We start from the raw sequence: 26,176 nt of genomic DNA on the forward strand, positions 1-26,176 counted from the left end.
GTCGCAAGGGAAGAGTGCATCGGTTGGGCCGGAGCAAGGCCGCACAGAGATCGAGCTAGAGGAGGGGCGATCTACCAGTAGCCAGACTCCATGGCAGCGGACAGATAAGTGACTCTGGGACACTCCTCACATTGCTGAACTTGTCCTCTATGCATGAACGCACACTTTTTGGGTGTCTTTGGGTCTTGGGAGGGAGGCTGCGAGGAATGGTGCTTCCCGTCACGGGGATCTTGCGATCTGTTGATGGTCACCTGCACTCCTCGACCCGTATATCCTTTCTTTCTTTTTTCTACAGGTGTAGTTGGGCCGCCTCTGTGGTAGGCTAGTAGCAGGGCTTTTGATTAATGCAGAATGGGCATGTAATTTTCGCCAGCAGATTTATACCTCTTCGTGCTGGTTGCTAGTCCACGGCTCCTCACCTATGTTTCTTTCTGACTTGTTTGGGCGACAGGCACTCTGCACGTTTGGGAGGTTGGGGACTCACCTAGCAGGGTATCAGGGAGGTGGGGTTGGGGTTATTGTTGTTCATTTTGTTTAGGGGGGATGGGACACATGCTCAAGACCTTGATATCCATCAGTTGATGGAGATTGACCACATGGGTACAGAAATGGTGAGGGACTACTCCAATACGGTGGGACCTATCCACGATCATGGGTGACCCGGCTAGCATGCAGATTTGGACCTGGAACGTGAATGGTCTTGGAAACAAGACCAAACGTACACTAGTTATGCAGCATCTGAAGAGGCACTCGCCGGACGTGGTTGTGATCCAGGAATCACACTTATTGGGTAATAGATGTAAGGCCTTAGATCGTTTTGGATATAAAATGGTGGCCCATTCCAGGATTACATCCGGGGCACGGGGGGTAGGGATCCTGGTAAGCAACACACTGCCCCTAGTTATAACTGATGTGTGGTCAGATGACTCAGGTTGTTTTGCTGCGGTGGCAGGTAAATGGGAGAGGCGTTTGTTGGTATTCTGTTCTTGCTATATACCGCCGGGTCTACACTCGGCGATCCTTCCAAAGCTGAGTTAATTTCTAATGGACCTCACCTCAGGTGTCCTCCTCATTGGCGTGGATACCAATGCAGTCATGAACCTGAAATCAGACCGCTCTGGCTCCCAGCTAGACAGGCAGGGGGAGCGCAGCCTGGCAGACTTCACCATGGTCCTAGGACTGATCGACTTGTGGCGGGCACATAACCCCTCATCCCAACAGTACACGTTTTATTCGGCACGTCATGGGTCCTTTTCTAGGATAGACCATTTCTTCACCCGAAATATGATGGGGGATTTCCTTAACTCCAGAAACATGGCACGGGGAATTTCAGATCACTCTCCAGTGTACGTCACCCTCAGAGGCCCTGTTGTAAACAGAGTTGTATTCCCGAGGATAGACCCTTGGCACCTCCGAGACCCAACCATTGGGGAGAAGCTTTGTGAGGGGTCTGAGTTATACTTTCAGGAAAATATGGGGTCCGTGGATTCACATATTACAGTCTGGGAGGCTTACAAGACAGTATTGAGGGGGCAGGCCCAGGCGCTGATTGGAGCATTGAAAAAGTGCAGATTAAACACCTAGAGCAGGAAATCAGCCAGCTCGAGCGGGATAGTGCAACTGTCTCGTCTAGGGACTTGTGTCACGAGCTGGCACTTAAACAGTGCGAACTTAGGGCTCTGGCAGATGGCGAGGCGAGGGCATACGCATAGGCTACACAGCATTGTGTGTGTACTATGTGGGAGACAATGCGCTGAAGCTCCTCGACAAGTATGGCTATAGCAGAGGCCTTTGCCGCGCACTTTGAGCGGGTATATGCTCCAGTATGCACTAGGTTGGAAGAGGACTGTGCAGAATTTTTACGAGACTTCACCTTGCCCACGCTGGTCCCGGAGGCATGTGAATGGCTCGAAGTGGACCTGACGGAGGAAGAGCTCGCAGGGCCTTGGGCTCCCTCAGATCCGGGAAAGCAGCTGGTTCCAATGGGCTCCCGATGGAGATTTACAAACGACAGGCCTCTATTGTAATAGCTCCATTTCTTGAGATGTTGACAGAGGCGCGTGAAGTCGGGCTGCTTCCGCCAGATCAAAGGGCAACGATGATTGTTGTGAAAGTTGGAGTTGGAAAGCCACCCGATCAGTGCAGCTCCTACCGTCCTATCTACCTCATCAACGTAGAAGCCATGGTCCTCGCCAAGGTATTGGCAGACAGCCTGGTGTCCGTCATAATGGAGCTAGTGCACGTTGATCAATCGGGGTTTATGCCCTATAGAAGCACCCGCCACATTATGGGGTGTTATCCATGACTGGAGGCACTGAGACTCCACATTGATGGCGCTGGATGCCTCAATGGCCTTCGATAGCAGTGAGTGGCCCTATCTGTTTATGGTCCTCCAGAGACTGGGGTTCAGTCGAACTTTTGTGGCTGGGTTAGACTTTTATAGGAGATGCCCACGTCCCGAGTGCGTGTCAACGGGGCGGTATCTAGATCCTTTCAGCTACACAGGGGCACTTGGCAGGGATGCCCCCTGTCTCCACTCCTCTTTGCTCTTGTGCTGGAGTCACTGGCGCATTGGATCCGGAGAGACCCCATGATCGGGGGTGTAGCGGCACCAGGGGATGGGAAGAGCATATTTTCCGCTACGCTGATGATATCGTTCTCTATCTGGCGTGCCCATACTACTCAAAAGGGCGAGTACTGCATATTTTTTAACTGTTCGGTAGCTACTCCAAATATAATATTAATTGATCAAAGTCAGTCATTTTTCCTTTGTCGGGCCCCCCCCAGGGTTCCGAAGCTGTGTTCAGCTCCGGTGGTGACAGAGGGCTTTAAATATTTAGGCGTCTTTGTCACACGAGACAGGAAGGTGTTCATGGACAAGAATCTCGATCCTCAAATAAGCCGTCTGGGTGTGGATGTGCATCATTGGTGTACCCTCCCACTCTCCCTCATAGGTAGGGCGGCACTATTTAAAATGTTGTCACTACCAAGGCTCCTCTACGTTTTACAGAATACACGTATCCTGTTTCTCCGATTGTCTTTAAACGAATCGCACAGGTGGTTAGGACGTTGCTGTGGGAGGGAGGGTCCCGGAGAATTGCACTACACAAGCTCCAAAAGGGAGAGTATGATGGTGGCCTGGCTGTTCCAGACTTCCAGCTCTATTATTGGGCCTCGCACTTTCAGGTGATAAATGACTGGCTATATGGAGATGTTGACGAACCGGCTTACAGAGTAGATAGAATGGTTATGCCGGGAGGAAACGGCGAATCCCTCCTATATGCTCGGAGGTCACGACTGGAGTGACCTGCACACACTAGGGTGGTGCTGGAGAGAGGCTAATAAACTCCTTTGATGGGCAGGACAATTGTCCGGCAGAACCCCGCTGTGGATGGGCTACCAATTGCGTGAAGTGGCTGCCCTGACGGGGATAAAGGGTTGGAAACTGATAGGGATTGAAAATTTGGGAGATGTATGGAAAAGGGATTCCCCCCTCACGTTCGCAGCCCTTCAGAAAGAATACAGCCTTGACAAGTCACAGGGTTATCATCATGTCCGCCTCCTGCACGCTCTGCGAGCACACATACCTAGTAATACATCTATTCCGGATTACTCCCCGTTAGAGGAAGGTTGTTACCAGATCCCATCACTGAGAAACCGACATCCACTATCTATCATAAATTGATAAACAATGTACCAGACCCCCTGATTGCTCATCAGGGAGCCTGGGCCGAAGACCTTGTCAGCATAGACGATGAGGACTGGCAGGAGGCACTGCAGAGCCCTAGGGAGATCGCAATACGCGTTAGATTTAGATTAGTACAACTGAAGATTCTACACCGCACCTACTATCCCCACATGCACCTTTATATATGGGGCAGAATTTTGTCAGCGCTGTGTGTTAGGGGATGTCAGCAAGAGGGTACCTTCCTGCATATCCGATGGGAGTGCCCCGCGATAGTTCGTTTTTGGAAGAATGTCACTGATATCATGTCTGAGGTGATGGGGGAGACGGTCGCAATGGAGCCAAAGTGGCTTCTGCTGATGATCAAAGGTGAAACTGACTGGTCCCGCTATAAGGGAATTTGGTTGGCCTTGGCTGCTGGTATTGCAAAACGTAACATTGCTAGGAGATGGGGGTTACAGGCACCTCCGCAGCTGGCGGAATGGAAACAGGATCTTGACTGGTGCCAACGGGCCGAAGAGACGGTGTATAAAAGCAGGGGATGTGCTAAAAAATGGAACAGAGTGTTGGCACCCTGGCGAAAATACAGAGAGTTTGGGGTGGTTGCATAGATGCGTGCTGGATGAGTGCCTTTTTATTGTCTTTGCTGTTCCCTCATGAATATATTGCTATTGATTTCTGTGGTCTCTTCGTGTATGGACTTATGGAACTGTCTTGTGCTAAATGGTCTCTTGAGCTTTGTTAATAAAAAGATTTATAAAAAAAAAAAAAAAAGCATATTTTGAGATTTCAGTCACGTTGGAAAATGTATATGAAATGGCCTCATTTGAGACTTATATATCAGCCTAATGATAAACTATAGACTTTTTAGGACAATTGGGGATCCTTAATTAAGGATTGGACTCACAGCTCCTCTTCTTCTGAGCAGTGCCTCCATCACAAAAGGGTGCACCCAGCACTCCTCTTGAGCAGCATCCAGACAGCCTCTCCTAGCAATCTTGTTTGAAGATCTCATGCTATCGAACCCAACAACAGGTGCTGGCGGTGTATACCCAAACCCTGGAGCACAGAGTTTCTCATTGCCACTGATGTGGGGATCATGCATTCCAGAAGGGAAATGTTTGCAAATGGGCTGACATATCCTGCTACACATGTACTTTTTGTACATTCAGAAAGTAGCACTCATACAGCAACCTCAAGAAGACTGCTAGATCAATTTACATAAAAGATGGGAGAGGTCAGGTGGTGTTTCTCCCTAGCACAGGAATTTTAAAAGTCCTAGTTTGCCAATATAAATGATATTGCTGCCTGTACTGCAGATCCCAGGGGAATAACTTAGCCATCAAGATTCCAGGGGAGTAGCTTAGCCAGTAGGATCCAGGGGACGGGGGTGAATCTCACATTTCCCAACTTAAAAATCAGTAAACCCCAGGATTAATGTGTAAGGTGGCAAAGTTTCTAGGTGTACTGTTCCATGAGGAGCAGGCAAATACTGATTTGTCTGGAGCTGATTGGGATTTTGGTGGACAGGTACTTCATTGAATCACTGTCCCCCAAACTCAAGATCTGCCCGCTCAATTTTGAGTCAGACAGACAAGTTTAATTCTAATAGAGTAAACTTTACTCTAAGCTAACTGACTATCCACCCTGTTTAGCGGGGAATGTCGGATGACTTTTTTTTATTGGTCATTACTGCCAGGTATATCTTGGCAAGGAAGAACAGTAAAAAATCAGAAAACGTATTGCTTAGGGAGTTTATTTTGAAAAAAATTAAAAACTTTGACAGACAGCGATTGTGTTTGAGGGAGCTGGCTGTGAAACCTTTTCTACATGAACAGGAATGGCCAAGATGGCAGTTCCTGCCAATGAATTGAGATGTCCCTTGGGGCAAAGGTGTCTGTGCTATCATCAGGATAGCTTTTCTAACTAGCCTTGGTGGTATTTCTCTTTGTATGTGTGCAAAGAGAAACCAAAGAGGTAAAATATTTCTCCTTGTTACACTTTTGTGAGGCAGGCACTCCATTTCGGCTTACACCAATGTCTCCAACTCTTTCTAAATATGAGTGTGTGTCAACATCTGTGGGTTGATGTGTAGGAACAATGCACTGTGTTACTTTTCCTTACAAAGCCACATACATTGACATTTGCATGGCTTTATAAATACCAAAAAGGATTTTGTGTTGGGGCTCAGTAAAAAAAGTGACTGGACCCTGACTCAAACTCTTTGTTAATCTGGGCCTACGTAATATGGCTTTGTGTCAAAATCCACGGGTGGGTACATAGAATGCCAATGCACCAGCTACAGAACCTGATGCAAATTAACACAACTCAAATTCTTTGTAAATCTGGTGTTGAAAATATATTTATGCTCCTGATTCAAAATAATTAACATGCTAAAACCTCTTATTGAAATCAGAATGACAAGAACAAATGACAGAGACATAGCAGACCCGACACAGGGCCCCCAGACCCAACTACCACAACAAATATTTATTTATTTGGGGGGTGCACACCAAAAACAACCCCTCTGTAGCTGTGCCCCTGCTCGGTCCGCTAGTGGTAGCCACACTTAGTATGAAGGATGCATATGGTATGCCCCTGCAAGCCCACAGAACCCTGCTGTCAGTCTTAATCTATGTTGCAAAGGTTGCTAGCACAGAAGCAAGATCATCATGTGTGATGAGGTGGGTGTCAAAAATCTAGAGCTTGCTGTGTTGAGCTCAAGGTAAGGGTGCATTCTCTTTGAAGCTATTTAGAGAATCTCATTCATCCCAACAGTAAGACAGTGGTAACTTTGACAATTAATTGCCCCAATTCTTCCTGTACCTATATCCAATGTCTAGGCATGAGTTAGTAAGCATTAATGGTAAAATGTGCTGTTAGAATATTTCAGTCTTTAACATATATTGAGTAAATAACAAATACTGCAAAGCAAAATTCCAGAACCCACTAACCGAATTAAGTTCCATCACAAGGTGGCACCACTTTTACATAAATTGGTATTATGTTCAAGCTCAGGTGCACAAGATGGATCATAAATGTGGCATTATCTGTACACCGTTATCATGCTTTGTAGCTAAGGTGTGCATTGTAGGTATCACAACATATAACATTTGGTACAATTGTTAGCAGTAAATTCATGATTTGAAGCAAGCTGGATGCTTTGAAATATGTATGATTCCCTCATAACCTTATACATATAGAGGTTTCGATGTAATTAATTACTTATTTATTTTTCAGCAAAGAGAACTCATAAAACGGATGAACTGCAGTAAGTTGTCTCTATTGTTATGGCAGAAACAAGTCTATAAATGCAAATTGGGGGCTTATTGAATCATCAATTGAAGAACAATGGCATGGAATTGTATAAACTATCTAATTGGGTGTGGGACGGGATGCATTCTACATCTGCTTGACCTGTAAAAAATCCACTTGCCTCTTTTGGGGCCATGCAATAGGATAAGAAATGATGGCTGCCTTCTTATATTCAAGCTCTGATAATAGCCCCTTGATTTGGCCTGTACTCATATTATAACAAGATGTGGATCTTAACTGGCCTTTGATTTGTCCACCTTTCAGCAAGGTTTCACACAGGGGTTGGAAGTAGGCAGGAAGTGGCCATTCCATTGCCCTGTGTGTCGGTGCACACGCATAAGCCTACATGTCTAAGGGTATTTACTAATGCTTCTCCAACCTTTTTCCACCCTCGATAAGTTTGGAAATTTACTCCTAACAAAGGTAGAAGTTAAGCATTTTCCATGGTATGGAAGAGGGGGGTCTAGGGAAAGTGAATTTCTAATTGCTCAGGAGATATTTCCATGAGCATATATATATGTATATATTTCCTGTTGAAATTTTTTTTCTAGTGGTACAGTTTCCAGATCTGCCTCCGGAAATTCTTGTTAATTTCTGAAAATCATAAATCTGGATCAATTTAACGACATATACTTGTGGGTGTGCTTTTTTCATTTTTTTAATAGCTGATCCCCTAATTAATTTTCATGTCGCCTATAATGTTGCCCATGTTGAATTTACGCGGATTCTCCATCATTAATCTTAGTTTTACAATGATTCTTCTTTACTAAGCTTTTTTTCTTTTAAATATTGATGTGCATCAAATAGAGTTTACCAAATGATGCCTCAGAGAAATGGCATCTAAAATTGTATAATAGCTTTTTCTTCAAAATTGCCAATTTGTGTATACGTTTTATTCTGAAAGCAAACAATCACTAACCTTGCTTTCAGACTTCTGACAGTAGTTGCATATAATTAGAAGGAATTCTGGGAGCATTATAAATAGCCAAGAAATGTTACATCTTGCAAATGTTAACACTTTCTTAGAGTGGAACGACTGTCAGTAATGCAAGCTGAGCTCACAGCTCATGCATTTCCTTAGAAAACTCCAATTAATAATAAAGGTTTTGCATTATTGAATCAAATGTACAAGTCTGAATAGCTCACACCTATAGATGCAAATCTTTCCTTAGGTGCAATCAATGCTCCTTTATAGATCCCATCATCTACTATTGTAAAAATGGAGCCAAATGGTTTGTGCTGTGTGGGTTGTTCTTGCTTGTCCAGTGGACAGTATGAACATGAAAACGTGTTGTTCTTGACCCCAAGCACTATGTCCCAGGCACCGGATGGTAGGTATTCTACAACCCTGAAGTAGTTGATCTGTTAAAGAGCATTCAAACAAAATAGAAAACTTTGCACAATCTAACCCTTACAACCTTAGAGTGCAGCATGAATTATGCACACCAGGTTATGGAACTCTGTGAAGCTCCTTGTCTGTAGTTGGAGAGTTGCTTCAGTTCACAGACCACAACTACAACGTTGATATTCTACCGACTTCAAGTGTGGTTTTTTGGCAAACGTTTTGAGCATAGGATTAACTCAATTGCCATCTCAGTTGATCTAGACTATTGACTAAACCAGAACGGGGCGGGAGCACTTCTCTAAATGTGTGTTTAACCTCCCCAGCCAAGCTTGTAGTTTCCCCTCTCGATTGAGAGTAAAAGGAAGCACTGTTGTTACTCCAGTGCCTCCACCAGCTTCAGTAGCATAATCCTTTGACCTGAAGACCCCTCTGTCACAGAGTTAGTTTTTAAGCTGAAGTGGTAAAATAGGGTGCAGGGACCATTTCCCATCTTACCTGCCCAGGACCTCCACGTGACGTATGGCAGTCAAGAGTAGTAATTATGCAAAATGGCTCCTACGTGCAGTGAGAAAGAGTAAGGACCATTTGTCTTTTTCTTTACAAGAAACAAACTCCCATTTTGAGATTTTATTTCTTTCTACTTTACAGAAGGGGCCATATCAAACTTGTGCCTTAGGGAAAGCTGCAGCAGCAGCAAGTCCTTTGAATGCACAGGTTTCCTCTGTTGACCTAGCCAGCCAGAGTGCTGCCGGCTGGGGTCTAAATAACTCCCAAAATCTTGAGGGATACTTAAGTCTAAGGCTAGAGCTCTTTTGTTTGTAGAAAATGAAGGATTACTTCTTTGCTTTGATTCGGAGTCAAGTTCAGTAGGCCAAGTGGACACTAAGGGGTCGACTCTGATGTCGGTCAGAAGGGCTCCGAATCAGGTTCGGGTTTGCCGAAACCAATCCAAAGCCCTTGTTTCCGACTGACTTGTTCCCAGTTCCAAACGACCAAGTGCGAAGCCTGGAAACCATTAGGGCTGACTGAATTGGTTCCAAAAGCCATTTGGAGAGGTTGAGCCTTTCCGGAGCTGATTTTTACAGCTCTATGGACTTGGTTTCTGAATGAGAGAGGACGATGACCTGATCGGACAGCCTATTCAATTTGGTTAGCCCAGAAAGAAAAAACTGCTGGAATCTGTCTTTGAGGGCCCATACCAAGCCTTCACCTGGGCCCTCCGATTCAGGCCCGTAGGGGTACCCATGAGTCCCCTCTTCCCAACCATGCACAGAGCAGGCACCCCATGGTGCACGATGTTCCCCAGCCACCCCTTTCTTCAATGGGAACCTGTGTTCTCATTCGGAACACAGGCTCCTTTTAAAGTCAGTAGTAGTCCGACCGAATCGTATCCGAATGCATACGGATGCAGGCCCTAAATGGTAAAGACACAATCCAATACAGCACATGTTCGTCCTAAATGTTATTGTGAAATGCTCTTGGGGCATGATTATACCTTTTTTTTCATAAAATATTCAAAATGTCTCCATCTGCTTCCCTACAGGCAACATATTGGAAGAAGCATGGTAAAGTATTTTAGAGCTATTGTTTTTTGTCTTTGAATATTTTTCAGTTCTCTAATGTCAGATGTTTATGCGTATATTTTGTGCATTCTCTTCTTCCTTACCTAAACATTGGTTTCTGAGTCTGAAGTCAATCTCTGTTGCGATGATTTATGATATTCAAACAATTTCTTTTGATGTGCTGCACCTCAATTTGATGACACTCACAATTCATAAGCACATAATAAATTATGAATAACATATCACCATTCAGTAAGCAACTCTCTGGACATCGCTATTTTTAGGAACAGTTATTTTGTATAATCTATTATTCAGTTGATATGTTACATCACACTGTTTGGTAGATCCCCCCCATTTAACAAAGGCTTCTTTGCCTCTTGAGGCAATTCTCTAATATCTCTGTAGACTATGATCTGTTGTCCTGAATTACAAACCTCTATTTTTTTTGCAAGGGAGGCAAAAGCAACAAAAAGATACATCAACATATTGTGTTTTTAATGAACATATATTCTAGTTTCCAGGGGAGTAAAGCGAAATCAGGAAGGAAAAAAAAAAGAAATATTACAAACTAAGGTGCCACAGAGTTTTTGGAATCAATCTTATCTCATACCGTGCGAAACTGTATTAAAGCTCTGCATCGACTTTAAGCCCCTAGCCTTAGCCAAGGCCTTTTCCTGCTCAAAAACCTCCATAACAATAACCCACCATTCTACTGCATTACAAGGTCTTGAAGAGATCCAAGCTCTAGATATAGCCAGTCTAGCAGTAACTATAATAATTATGGACATTAATGCACAGCGTGCCTGTTTAGCATACCTCTTATAACCCAACATAATCTCTTCATTGGAGAGCGTCATATCTAATCTGAGACGGTTTTTGGAGACCAACATAACCTTGTGCCAAAAAGCCATTAGCTGTGGCCACGTGGCAAACATATGGACAATATTAGCCCCATACTCTCCACATTTAGGGCAATTCACCCTCTTACTTGAATGATGAATTCTTGTTTACCCCCACCTAGCTATCTTATCGGGCGTATAGTACAACATGCATACTATCTTAAATTGCAATAGTCTCAAATTATTAGACCAGACAGCATCTTTTAGAGTTGAGAATGCGTCATTCGGCATTATTGGGGTTAATTCCTTTGCAAGAATTAAAATCCATTTTGCAGCTAGGTGTAGACAAGGATCAAGTCTATCCTGGCTAAAAATCTGATATGCAAAAAAGGTGCGTGACATAACGCACCCCTCCTCCGCACAACTGAATGAGGGAATTGTCCCTTTCAGTGAATCATTCTCCGTACCTTTTTCAAATTTCATCTCGTAAACCAATACTTAAGTCCATATCGCTCCAAATTTAATTCATATGTTTGTTAAAACCACTGCAGAGACAGCATAGTTCCACTTAAATATTTTATTCGACATTTTCAAATGCCTCCTGATGTCATCCTGACTTATAACAGCGGCACGTGTTCATAAAACATTTGTGTAGAGCAGATTCTTTTCAATCCACCCAATGCATTTTGAATCTAAACAGGCTCTTTGTCAGGGGTTACTACAACAAACTGTCACGCAACACTCCTTCAACCACCTTAGATCTCCCCCGAGTTCCTTTACTCCTTGACTCCTTGAATATCACCTCTTATACAACATGTCTTTACATTACAGTTTAAAACTTAATTTGCAAATGTGGCCCACTTTTTAGCTATTAGATTTGGCGTGAGGGGGTGTCTCAGAAAAATGCGTGAGTTGCTTGGGGTTTAGTAGCTCATGACGATTTTCACGGACCAGAAGTAGCTCTCACTACACAAAAGGTTGGAGACCCCTGCTGTAGAGAATACCTAGTAGCAATTTCTTGCTAAATAGTGACTAACCCCCTAAGGGTCTTAAAACACACCCTCTTAAAATAGTTTGGATCATGAATCTGGTAAATAAATCTACAGTTATCTTAGCCAAGCAAAAGTTTATGATTGAAATCCTGGCCCCTGTTGGAAAAAAAGGCTAGGTAATATACTCGTGAAAGAGGCCCGATAAGAAAATTTTAAATCAGGAAGTGAAAGGCTGCCTTGATTTAATGGACACTCTAGAAATTTGATTGCACGACAAGCACGTTTGTACCCCCATATGAAACTACTCACTGCCCCATCAAGTTTCTTAAAAAACTAATTGGAACCTCTCAAAGGAATAGACCGAAATAAAAATAGAAACTTCGGAAGAGTTGTCATCTTTACAATAGTACATCTACCTATTATACTAATAGGTAGTTTATGCCAGTTCCTGAATTTTTTAATGACATCACCTAATAATACATCATAATTTAGTTTTTATTATAGTTTTAATTTGGGGAGTAACACAAACACCTAAATAAGTGGCTTTGTGACATGTTCCCATAATAGGACTATCCAGTATAAAACTCAGTAAGACCTGGGTTTTGTTAGTGTTCAATTTGTATCCAGTGAAAGAACCAAATGTTCCTGCTTCTTGTATAATTAACTCTAAACATTTGTCCGGGTCTGTAGTAAAAATGGCGATGTCGTCTGCATAAGCATTGACTTTTAATTCATTAGGTCCTGGAGATAGCGGTAAAATATTTCGATCTGCCAGCAAGACCCGCACAAAAGGTTCAAGATATAAAGCAAACAGTAATGGAGAGAGCGCGTACCCCTATTTACACGAAAAGACCTAGACTGTGAGCCAGCATTGCTTAGTTTGGCCTGTGGTAAGTGACAAAGCGCTTTTACCCACTCCAAAAACCAGCCAGAAATTCCAAATGCGATAAGAGTAGACCAGAGACAGCACTATGCCATCCGGTTGAAGGTTTTCTCCGCGTCCAATAACATCATGCCTCAATGAACACCAGTTTGTTTAGCCAGATAAAATGCTATTATTGCAGTGCTGATATGGGTCGACGTATCTCGACCTACTATGAAGCCGTGCTGTTGGCTAGAGACCAATTTAGGCATCAAAGGAGCGAAACGGTTAGCCCAAATTTTAGCATATAATTTTGCATCTGTGTTAATGATCGATATCGGGCGATAAGATCCACAATCTTCTGGAGGCTTTTTCTTCTTTAAGAAAAAAACGATATTAGTAATATCCAACGAAGGTGGTCCAGTACCCGATTTACCTATTTCTCTGATAACCTTAATAAAAAGAGGGGTTTTAATGTGTTTAAACATTTTGTAGAATTCAACAGGTATCTGATCTTCACACAAAGCTTTACCCGAAGGAAGCGATGACAGGGCCATCCAAATACCTTCTGACAATATCTCTAAATCAAGCTGAGTAGCATCCTCAGCCAATAGTGAAGGGAGTCGTGCATTAGCTAAATAGCTAAAAACCTCATCTATTACTATTAGGTCTAATAGGGCATAAAGGACTTCATTAAAAGATGCAAATTGTTCAAGTATGATGTGAGTTTCAGTGTAGAGAACATTATCTGCACGTTTAATTGCAGTAGTTCAGTTCTTAGACTTATTATCAGCTATTTTCTAAGCTAATACCCTGCCTACCTGTTCACTACATTCATATTGTGCTGAGCCAAATGTATTATAGGCAATAGCCGCTCTTTCCTTGAATATCTTGCGCTTGATAATCAGCGTGTGAGAAAGTTCTAAGTTAGTTAACGCTATACAAGCTGCTTTAATAGAAGCCTTCCTAGTTTTATTTTTTGCCAGTATAAATTGCTGTGTAATACCCCTTATAATTGCCTTTGTAGAATCTCAGACCATATGGGGTAAAGCAGTATTCACATTAAAATGTAAAAATTCTGCCAACAATTTCCCTATATGTAAAATAGAGTCATCATCTGCCAATAGGTAACGTGGAAAAGAAAAAGAGCGCCTTGACTTAATAGCCGGTAGCAATTGAATAGACAGCAGAATGTGTTGTGATCTGAAGTAATCTTAGGGCAGACCTTCATCTTAGCTGTACACATCACTACATCACTAACACAAACCATGTCTATTCTTGAATATTGTCTATGTGGATAAGAATAATTTGTACACCCCGGTAGATTTAGATATAAGAACCCCCCTATGTATCCTGGATGTTATATAGACGTGCAAAATCCAAAATTGCAGTCCGTACTTTCAGCGTTTTTAAAGTTGGGCGGTAGCATCAATAGTTTGATTCATAATGCAATTATCACACATGGCTATCAGGACCCCTTGAAGTTCCAATAAACCTAACATGAGTGTATTAAATACCTCAGGGTCATCTATGTTGGGCCCATAAACAGCAACTAAAACATATTTAGTTCCATAAATCTCAAGTTGAGCAATGGCCCATCTTCCCCCTAGAGTCAACTAAGCCTTAACACGTTTTATATACCAGGATCTTACTAGCTAAGATAGCAACTCTCCTTATCGAAACTGCCTGAGATGAACATACAACTGTATTATATCCAAGCTGATTAAGCAGTGCCGATCTTTCTATGCTAAGTGAGTTTCTATTAAAAAAATAAGTTGGGGACGGTACATCTTTAGCTCCTCACGTACAAGTTGACGTTTGCGCGTGGTGTTTAGCACAGATACGTTCCAACATAAATATTTGATTATCCCCATAATATAAGAAGACACAACTCGTCATTATCAAATTTACCTAAAGTGTCAACGAGTAGCACCACTCCCCCAAACACAGAAAATATCAAACCAATGCCCCCTTTGCTTTGTACATAACACACCCTCCTCCACCCCCTCTCTGAATCCCCCCTCCCAGTACCCACCCTGTAGCTGCAGAAAGGAATCACCCCCCTCATTGCTGTCAAAATAGGCAGCTTTGGAGTGCCACTGAGCCGTTTATCTAATTTGATTGACAAAAATCACAAAAGAAAATATATATCATATATATCATCTGGGAAGAAGAAAAAAGAAATAAGGAAGAAAAAGAGAAAGGAAAAGAAAAAGGAAAAGGAGGAAGAACTTATCAGTTGTCAATTATAGTTTGTCAATTCAAATTATTGGAAGTCAAGGGACTTCCGAATTAGAAACCTCCAATGATTCTCTAAATCTTCCAGTCACTCTTCTATGCCCTTGCAGGCACTGCTTGCGCCCTATTATGAATCCCTCTCTTTATTTATTTCTGCCTCTTGCCTTCACTTTAGCCACCACATAGCCATCATTTTCCTCGAGCTGTGTCAAATTGCATACCCCTTTTGAAGATGGGTAGCAGGGACATAAATCCTATTATATTACTAATAAATTGTACTTTATGTTAACCTGCTATTTTTTGCTAGTCTCCAAGGGCACCAGACTATTACATAGAATCCAGCATTAAACATGTCTTCATTGATGTGTGTGGACGAGAGTAAAGTTTGAAAGGGCAGAAGCCAAGATTGATCTACTGGGTCAAGGGCTTGCGCTCACCAGTCTCACCAATTTCAGTCAGAACCTCTCTCTTTGACTCCCCACTGCCCACCCCATGAACCCACTCATTCACTTGACAGGACAAAAATGTGACACTATATGTCCTACATATCCCCCACACTGCACACACTGTTGCGTTGTTCACTGTCTTCAGGAAGATGTATCACAGTATCATTGAGAAGTGACCCTGTCACAGCATTTTAGAGTTTGCACAGAAACTCTTTGGATTAATGTGTCCAAGTAGTTGAAATGCAATGGTAATACTGGGCATCAGTTATAAAGAGACTTTGGGACCCCACCACCCTGTTGCCCCAAAAGCTTTCAATTATGGGATTTGTTCTCCTTTGGAGATAGGGACTTCTCTGACTACGTCGCTATACAGTATGCAGGTACATTATGTTGAGTATTCAGAGAATATATGCTAAGTCCGAAAAGGGGGTATGTTACCATGAAACATCTAATAGGAACACAAAGCAGCTGAATGCATCTTGCAGCCACAGGAACCCAAACAGTGTGGCCCCTGATTTTTGCACAGCACCCTTTTTCAACCTCTTGGTGAAATACTGTCTCAATTTAAAATGCGGTAGCTCTGGAATGGATGGTACATTTATGCCACAGGGGAACCTGTACGGGTGTATAAATATATTGAACGCAGCCTTCTAGGCACTGTCAATCGCTTAATACATTCTTTGTTATGCACTCCAACTAAAATGCTGATTTCAATAGAGTAAAAGCTTTCTTTAAAAGTAAAATCTGAGAAAGCACCAGTGAATCAGTGCAGTCTATCAATTTAAATTATATTGTGAGGCGTATTTGTAAGCCGCAAAATGTGCCACTCAAATGTCCCCATCATTTTGTCTTTCAGTGAACAAAACAGATCAATTCAAACGAGGATGAATGCAGATATAACCTGCATGGTGAGTCTACAGCATTCGTTGAGATGTATTATCTCTCATCCTTCCGCATTGTCCATTATTAAGAGTCTCCATCTTATATGCTCTAATTAGCACACCTTTAGAAGTAGGCTTTGCTGGAGATGAGGGTTCTGTATTTCCACAATCAGTGCTCACCATTTTCAATTCTATTGATTAAGGCCATATGTGAAGATCCTCAACACTTAGGCACCTGTTTCTCTTAGAGGTACTGTTGGAGTCATAGGACTTAGATTCCATTATTATATTAAGAGTGAAGTGATTGCAGACTACCCTGATTTACCACACACAATCATACCCTAAGTTGTGTCATTTTGTAGCCACCCAAAAAGCCATCATCAGTCCCTGTGGCTACAAATCTCCCCGTTTACCGTGCCACACACCTGGCTAGGTTGAGTGAGAGATGCTAGATGAGCATGTGTATAGTCAGCGCTGAAATATTTCTGAGCATGGATAAAACTGTTCCTTCTACTTTCACCCACCTATTTTTGAGAATAGCCAGTGGTGATCACTAACTATGGTGGTCCTCTGGTCCATCAGGGTGATGGACGTGCAACCTCGATGTACATTCCATCATACTTTAAATTAGGTCGTCAATCTGTTAAGCATAACTAAAACAGAATTGACATTGATACACCTAGTCTGTAATTGGTGTGTGAGTGACTGAGCTCCTATAATAAACAAATACACATAGCTGCAGACATAACACGTTTCAGAGCTTCAGAGAGACATTTTCATCTAAAACCAAGTCTCAATCACTATCAGTGAAAGCAGAGGGAAACAGAATACATGCAAGATACACTTAGCTCAATAATCCAGGTTTATGCAAGATTACACATGCGTAATAGCAATTACACACACCACAAACCAAGAAGATGCCATTTGCGAACCTTGGTGCTAGAATATTCGTGAAGTAAAGGGTTAGGCTCATTTGTATGTCCTGTGTTGTATAAGAAATATTATCAGTGTATGAGAAAGCGCCATGCTCGCTGGGTTTCTTTGAAACAATGGCCTCCTCCTTCAAGACAGTGAGCTGTCAGGAACACCTAGGACCTAGCCTTTGTCTCGTTAAGATGTGGATGAAGGTATGACTGAAGCTCATGTCTTCCAAAATTCATTCATTCATTAGTTTATTTCGAACCACAATAAAACAACAACACTTCTCAAGAATAAATAATCACAAGAATTGAAGCTCAATTAAAAAACAACAAGCATTTGCAATGCAATCGGTCTCGCCTTTGAGACCTTATATGTATTTAGCTATGCAGCACATTAGCCTGGGCACTGAAACATCTACTGTTGTTTAACATGGTGGAAAGTAAGCGCCAAACTGCATGACACACCAGGTATGGGAACACATGGAGAGAAATATTCGCCTTTCAGAGGGAAATGGTATAGTCCAAAGCTCTGTTTTTAATATAAAATCAGGGCCTTTTGTGGTCATATCACTGAAAATACAAGATTTCAAAAAAATATTATTGTCTTCGGGTGCTCGTGGAAGACAATTTCTATGGACTGGAATCTTGAGAATACTAAAGTGATTCTGGTATTTTACTGATCTCTTCTGGTCGTTTTCTATCAAGAAAGTTAAATAGAGGCACTTGCCAGAAAAATGAAAAAATAAAGTCCCTCAGCAGAAAGCAATTCTGGTATTTTACTTACCTCTACTGGTCCTTTTTTATTAAGACAGTTAAATAGAGGTACTTGAACAGAATAAAAAGTCCCTAAGAGGAAGCAGACAAGTCCTAGGGCTGATCTCCAGAGTTCACAAAGTACATACACATAGAAGTATATACTAATATAAGTATATACTAAAGTATATACAAGAGGTCTCTATTGCTCGACCTAAAAATGATAAAACTGATGAAAATACAAATGTTAAGGAAAAAAGCACATGAGCATTACTTAAAACATGTTGTACTAAAATATCACATTAATATCTTATCAAGACAGAAAGTGCTGGTGCTTGCTGGAGTTAATTAATATCTTCTTATATAGGGTTCCAGAGTACTCTGATGACCATAAATAACCTTTGTCATACTCGCCTCCCATCAATATGGAGCATGCCTCCATCTACAAGCTCTCCTCTTAGAAGTTTTCTCTGGAGCCTTATTAGCCATGCTGCACAAAAGTATTTGGATACTGCAAACACAACTACTTCTCTGGTATCTGTGCACAAGGCTCTGAATGCAGTGGAATACTGCCTGAAGCCCAGTAGCTTTCATACTGGATTAATCCATTTCCGAGTTGACAGGAAAATGCATTTACAGAAAAAGGCAAAATTATGTAACGTTTCCTGATTGCATGAAGGACATCTTTCATTATAAACTTTATCATCTGCCCAGTTTGCTGTAAAGGTTTTAAGCGGTAGTATACCATATCTCCCAAAAATTGTTATATATGGCTCCCCGGGATGACATTAAGAAATAGCTTGTATGTGAGGGCAGGCTTGTAGTCTAAAAATGTGTTAGTCCAGCAACCAGACTTGATACTCTGTCCCAGAGGTAGTCTCTACAGCACTCCTTTATCAGTAGGCATGATCAGGGTTCTCTCACAGATCTGGTAGACCAATCTCCTGCCACATTCTCCTAATAAAAGCAAGCCATGATATCTTCTCCCCCACCTTTTGGGTGAGAAGCGGCTTAATCAACTGTCTGTAGGTTTCCAACTCCTCAATGAGCCACAGCCTACGTTAATAAAGCAGGGGTCTAGACATCAAGGTGAAGTTAATCAGAAAAATGCCTATATCAAGCAGCTAGGGAAGGCAGGAGCACTCCGAGAGAGATTTTTGAGCTTTCTAATAATCTTACTTTTGGCTTTAGCAGGAGGTTCAGTACTCACGTGCCCCCTAAGTTCTGAGCCATACATAGCAGCACCTGTAACTTTAATGTTGTAAAGCTCCATTGCTAGTGTTAAAGGACCGGCCTGGGTCTAGTGCAACTTCGCCACAGCACCATCCTCCTGCTGGAATTTCAGAGTACTCCTATTGACCTGTGCCACCCAGCTAGGTTTATTTGCTATGAAGACCCCTAGATAGACAAACTCCTGAACTTGCTCGAGTGGAGCTTCTTTAACCGTAATATTCACCCTCATCTTTCTAAATGGGCTAAAGGCCATACATTTCTTCTTCCTTACGCTCAATTCCAGCTCCCTCTCACTACGAAAACACAGGAACTTGTCCACTATGGCTTCCAAGCCTGATGGGGTTTTTGATATTAGGATGGTATCGTCTGCAAATAATAAGGTAGAAATCTTATGGGAACACAGTTTAGGGGCATCATTCCCCGGAAATCCAATGCTTTCACTACGTCATTAATATAAAGAGTGAACAGGGTCGGCGCCAAAATGCAACCCTGTCGCACACCCAAATCGATTGAAAAAGAATCGGTTAGCTCCCCTTTATTTTCAAATCTAACGTGCAGTATTTGCAGCGTGCACTTTCATTAAAATTACTAGGAAATTCTCGGAGATGCCCATGTGCTTTAACACCTCCCACAATTTTGCGCTCCGGATAGAGTCAAACGCTGACCTAAGGTCAACAAAGACCACATACAAATAACTCAGGGCCAGCAAAACAGTTTTCCAATAAAGGCAACAGAAATGCAAAATTTGGTATACTGTGCTTACGTTTTTTTCCTAAATCTAGCCTGGTAATCTGAGATTATACCATTTACCTGTTTCCATTATAGTAACTCCCCAAGTACCAGATGAGAAAAACATTTTTGGGAGATATCTATAATGCTAATTGGCCTCTATTTGTACGGGTCTTCTGTCATACCCTTTTGGAGGATAACAACTTCCGGCAATGATTGCATGGAAATAAGGCCCTCAAACAGACTACTCCAATAAATATAAAACGCCTGCCACCAAGTCGGGACCTGGGACTTTATTTTGGCGGATGGCCTTAATTGCCTTCATGCTGTCATTAAGAGAGATATCAAACTGGTCAACTGTGTTTCTTACAAATGGAGGGACATCTACACTAGTGTTTAGAGCATAGGGGACCCTTGATGAATAAACCTTTTTAAAATGTTGGACCCAGACCTGAGCCTGATGATGAACGTCAGTGAGGGTCATGACCTGTCGGCAAACATGGGCCAAAGTGCCCCAAAAGAGCTTGTCATCTCCCTCCCTGGCTGCCCTGACCAGAGTCTCTCAGATCTTCAATTCCCATGATCTTTGTGTTGCTGACAAGGTCTCTTTATAACCCTTCCTAGCAGCGGAAATGTGCGCTCCAATACCAGCCTTTAGTGCCCTCTTGAGGTGTACCATCTTTGCCCTGCACTGGCTATTAAACCAGGAGCCGCGTAGTTGCGGCTTGCTTACCTTGCCTGGCTCTCTAGTTATTAATGCCGTTAGGTCACTAGAAAACTGATCATGGATATTATTTACAATAGTTCAAGGCAGTTATGGGAGGCATCGTTTTGGTTCTCTCAATGGTATTAGCTACCAACTCAAAGATTTTTGCTAAGACACTTTTGTCCTGTACTACGTGAGACCATTTAAGGGCACATCTATTATTGGAGAGGTCTAGTTACCTGTCATTTTGAAAATAGGGTGGGGATGATTTTTGAAATACAATACTATTAATTTTTAGATTAAGCACATTATGATCGCTATAATATCCCTGAATTACTGTAATATCAATCACGGCAGCCCACATTTTTAATGGTAAAATTATATAATCGATACAACTTTTCTGATCCTCTCTTTTAAAAGTATGGACACCCCTTCTATCTGAACTGGCCCTGCCATTGAAGGCTCTCAACCCCACCTGAAGAGAGAGCCCCAACAACTGAGTGGCCACTGCTGAGCCCTTTTTAACTGGATCAAGGTCAAGATGAGGGATACCCCAGCTGTATCCTCATCTTCAGTTATATCATAACATACAGGACCAAGGAGCTCAAAGGTGATATTAAATCACCTGCACCAATTAACAGTTTATCTTGCGAGTGCTCGTCTCTAGCCTTCTCTAACATGGATAGTGTATTAGAGATCCTGTTCTCCCCTCTACAGATATTATAAACATTGAAAAAATACAGGATGAGCATATCTTTCTCAAGTTAAATTCCTAAAATATCCGGAGTATCTGAATTAATCCTTGTACCCAGATTATAAAACCACCCATAGGCCACCCCTTTTACTGTGAAACAGTTTGGCAATGAAAGGTGGTATACCCAGGTCTGTACACTGGCTCAGTACACCAGGTCTATTATAGAAGACAAAAATCAAAATCATCCATAAATGCCCCACTGTCAGGATCGGCTACCTTAGCTCTCAAACCAGCAACATTCCAGGAGATAATATGCCAACCTATAGGTTGTGTTCGAAGAAATATAGGGGGAGGTGAAGGAATCCCAGTTGCTGGAAATATGCTCCCTGAATGAATACCAAGCAAGGTCTTAGAACCCCTCTGATTTACACCCACTATAAAGGGGTTTCCAGTAGGGTCTACCAAGGCTACAGCAGGGGGCTTGCTGCCAGACTGAATGCTCATAGAAAGAGGCTTTGGTGAGAGAACAGCCTCTCTGCTCAGCACCATATGGTTGGCTGTCTGACTACTGAACATAGTGGAATCTCTGGTTCAAAATGTGACTGGGAATGTGGAATAGCCAATGGAACTGGATGCACTGCCTTCAAATCTTCCCATTATTCCTCATTTCTTAGTGCACTATCATGGGCCAACTCATTATGTTGCGGTATTTGCAGCCCCAAGAGTTACTTTGCAGGCTGGTAAGGGTGACTTTGGGGATGTACAGGGTCGTACTGGCCTATAGAGCAATCAGGCAGTGCCTGATGAGCCGGTCTGACAGGTCAATGTGCAGGCCGGATTTTGGCTTTTTGTGGGCCAGTTTTATGGCCTGCTGGCACTGTTTTTATAGTTGGGTTCTCTGATATTAAAACAAACATTGCCTGCTGCTAGCTCAAATTCATGCAGTCTTCCATATCTTACACAGCATGTCTTTCCAAGTTAAAAACTTCCCCAATTTGAAAACTTGCGTCACTTTTTAAATATCTGATTTGTGACTATGAGCCACTTTTATTTTGGTGGTAGGGTCTATTTTCTGTCCTAGTCTGACCCTTGGGTTGTGGAATGACTGATCTAATTAATAACTAGGAGCCTCATCATGGCGCCTTAAAATATCAGCTACTGTAAAAGGATGGGGCCAGTTCGGAGAACATGCCCCCTTTTTTTTTTACTTGAGCCAAATTGCTGCCTTTTGTTAGGTTTATGTACAATTGGTATCCAACAGTTACAATTATATTGAATTGGCTATTTACAGTTTGAGTGCACCAATGTACGGGTGCGGATATGTGTGTGAGAGACAGTTGTATGTAATTTCATAGAAAAGCGGTTTCATGGATTACTATTTCTGAGAAACCATTTCATCTAAACTGTTTAATGGAAATTTTCAGAATGAATGGCATTTACCTTTTTATAGAAACCAATTCATTGAAAGTCTTTTTGGAATAATGCTTATTTGTGATATGTAAATGCGATTCAGTGCTCCACTTCAGGGGACATTATTTCATATTTATATTGTCTACATTGTCAAAGAATTACTTTGGTTGCTATTAATTCTCTGAGCCATCACCACCCGTAAACAACAACCATCTCTGACCCCTCACAACCCCCAAACACTATCAATCCCTGCCCCATAAAATCCCTCACCACACCTAAACAACACTCATCCATGAAGCCCAAAAGCCCTTTCTACCCCAAAAATCCACCATCCTTGAACCTTAAAATCACTCAATACCCCTAACCTCACCCATTCTTGAACCCTAGAACCTCTTTCTATGCCTAAACCCCACCCATCCCATACCCCTTAAAGCACCTCAGCACACTCAAACTCCACTCTTCCCTGAAATCTAAAAAGCCCTCACTGTCCTTAAACACCAGCCATCCATGACTCCTAAGAACTCAATACCCGAAACTACTCCTCCCTGAACCCTAAAAACCCCTTCGACATCTAAACTCCTCCCATCCCTGAATCCTCAAAACCCCTCACTACCCTAAACTCTACCCCATCCTGAACCGTAAAAACTCTTCACCACCCCTGCAGTTACCTATAATTGAACCTTAAAACCCCTTGCCAGCCCTAAACTCTGCCCATCCATGAACCCTAAAACCTCTTGATACCTTTAGACTCCACTAGTCCCTGAAGCCTAAAAACTCCTCAAACACCTAAACACCACTCATCCGTGACCCTAAAAAACCCTCACCACCCCTGTACTCTACCAATCTCTGAACCCTATAAATCCCATTCTATGCCCTAACACCAGTTATCCCTGACCTCTAAGAACCCCCTCATCACCCTAAACATGAGCCACCCTTCAGCCCAAAAACCCCACAGTAATCCTAAACTCCACCCAAGTTTCATGTAATTTTGGACTTTCATTAAAATGATGTTTCCTTTAAAATACAAAACGTTCCTTTAATTATTGATTTATTTGTATTTCGTTAAAATTGACTTTCCTTAAAATTGTTTTTCATGATGTTTTCCTCCAATGTTGGTTCTATGTTTTTGTTTTTCTGTTCCTTCACCTACTAACATGATAGACAAGTAAAATATATCTCTTTTAATTCTATTTCAGAGAGAAATAGTATACAGCGCACAAAATTGTAAGTCACACAGTTTTTTCTTCTTTACCTAAACTTCAGGGTTGTATTCAGCCTATTTATTGGTAATTGAGCCTTCCACCAAAGTATTCACCTCAGTGCCCCACTAGCCACTTCAATGACTAAAGCACGCCCATATTCTCGTTGACTTAAGCGCGGGCATTCCTTTTGTAAAATGAAGAGTGTCTCTTGAATTTAATCTATGCATTTCAGGAACGTGTAATCCTTGTGCATTCTGAACGAAACCTAAATGTATCTCCTAAAATGGGTTTTGGCGCCTTAGTTAGTAAAATCCCCTTTCCTTTAACCAGCACCGACGACTGAATGAGTCATAAGAATTGCTCCAATGAATACCTTTCATACGGTGCAGTGATCCTTCTCAGTTAATAAAGAGGTTGCAATGGTGCAATGCAGAGGGTGCAATGCATGTGTTCAACAAAGGTTTCTTGACCGTGTACTACCTATTGCTTTGCGCATGTGCCAGGAATTAAAAGGCTATTTATGCAAACTATTGGAAGCTCTATCTGTGCTTTTGTTGGGATATGAGTTCATTGAGTTCAGCTTTGCTCTGCACAAGGCATTACATTTCATTTCCCTTGCTTTTCTGCTACATATTATATTAATTAAATGTTTATGCTATTGTTCTTTTGTTCTTACGGCATTATAATTACTATTTTACTTTTTATACTCAAAATAGGAATAATGCTGCTCTACTGTTGTTACCTTATTCACTTTGTAATTACATGGAATGGATGTTTATTTAATTTAAATTGCAATTAGACAATAACAATATTATTGCAAACACACATAACAATTAACCTGAACCTGATCTATTTTTTTTTACAATAAAATAAGTGCATAATGTTTGGGAAAATGCACATAAATGTGTAAAAATAAAATTATATTAGAAATAGGGACTATCCCTGTGCAAACATATGGAAACTATACATGCAAACTAAATATCACGAACAGATTCACAAAGGACTTTTTGGCTGATTTACATGTGCATAACATTCAAAAAGATGGCCTTGATGATGTAGATTCATTTTCTCCTGCATAATATTGTACCATGGTCACATAATACTACAAGGGATGGCATTCCATGCATGGGGGAGCCAATGAGAAAATTGGGCATGTTTGCTGTAGGGAGCTGGCTTTTTACGTAGTGATGCCAACGTAAGGGCACACCCTGGGAAAAAGTCCACACAACCCTTATTGGTTCACAGGGCTTACTTTAATAATCCTAAATGCTCTATTTGTCATAGTGTTGTTGAGCAGTTTAGGCTTATCAATGAGGAATATTAAGCCTTTGTTGTGCACACAGTTAATAAATGGTTCACACACTTAATAAGAAATTTGAGACCAATTTATAAAAAGGAAGTAGATTTTTATATGAATTCAGACACCAAGCTCCTCAGAATAATTTAATTTCTTTCAGAAATATCTGTTTTAGCAGAAAACAGTAACACAATCCGAATAACGGTTTTGAGGCATGAGCCTCGAACTCTACAAAGTTAAGTTATGGGAGGAAAAACACATGCAGCAAAACGGTACTTGTAGTCGGGGTTCAGAGGTGCCCTTTGGGACTTAAGGTGCAATGTGGCTTTCGCTTAAACTACCCTGGTGTGTCTGGGTGCGGAAGTGCCGGTCGGGATGGGGGCCTTGAGCGCTACACTGGTAAAGTCAAGAAGACCTGAAACAAAGAAGCTGTAGTGGGGGGCTTGGGGACAAATCCAGCTAAACCCATAGGGGGTCAGGTGGTGGAGACCCCTAGGCCAAGGGGATGCAGTCAGAAGTTGTGAACCCAGGCTGGGGGTGCATGTTCAGAGGTGCTTGGCTGGCTGCCCACTTGCGTTTGAGGCTCTCACAGTTGCTGGTAGATCTGCAGTGGGAAGGAAAACAAAGGACCAGGTCCATTCTAGTCATGAGCCTCATCTGTCCTGAAGTTCTTCGAAATGCAGGAAGGCTTCCAAGGCAGTGGTGTCTGGGCTGGACAAAGAAAAAGCCTTAGCAAGTGCACCGGTACTCAGGGTATTGGTGCATTGGAGCTCCCGGAGAAACTAGTGTCCCAAAAAGCAACAGAGAGATGGGGCTCAACTCCTAGAGCCAGGAAGACCTTCTCCTGAAGTGATGCTTTCTGGGTGGGCCGGATGGCCAGCAACATGTTGAACCAGACAGATGCGGTTGATGCCTGCAGATGCAGGGGGATGGCTCCTCCGCCCCAACAGAGATGATAGCTGGTTGCAAAAGTGCTGGGCAGCCCTCCAAGTGTTGGAGAGGATGCACAGTGCAGGGAGCAAGCAGCAAGGCAGGGTTTGTCACCAGTTTCTCTGCAGGTCCTTAGT

This window comes from Triturus cristatus, chromosome 8, assembly GCF_964204655.1.
Source record: "Triturus cristatus chromosome 8, aTriCri1.1, whole genome shotgun sequence".
Taxonomy (NCBI): Eukaryota; Metazoa; Chordata; class Amphibia; order Caudata; family Salamandridae; genus Triturus; species Triturus cristatus.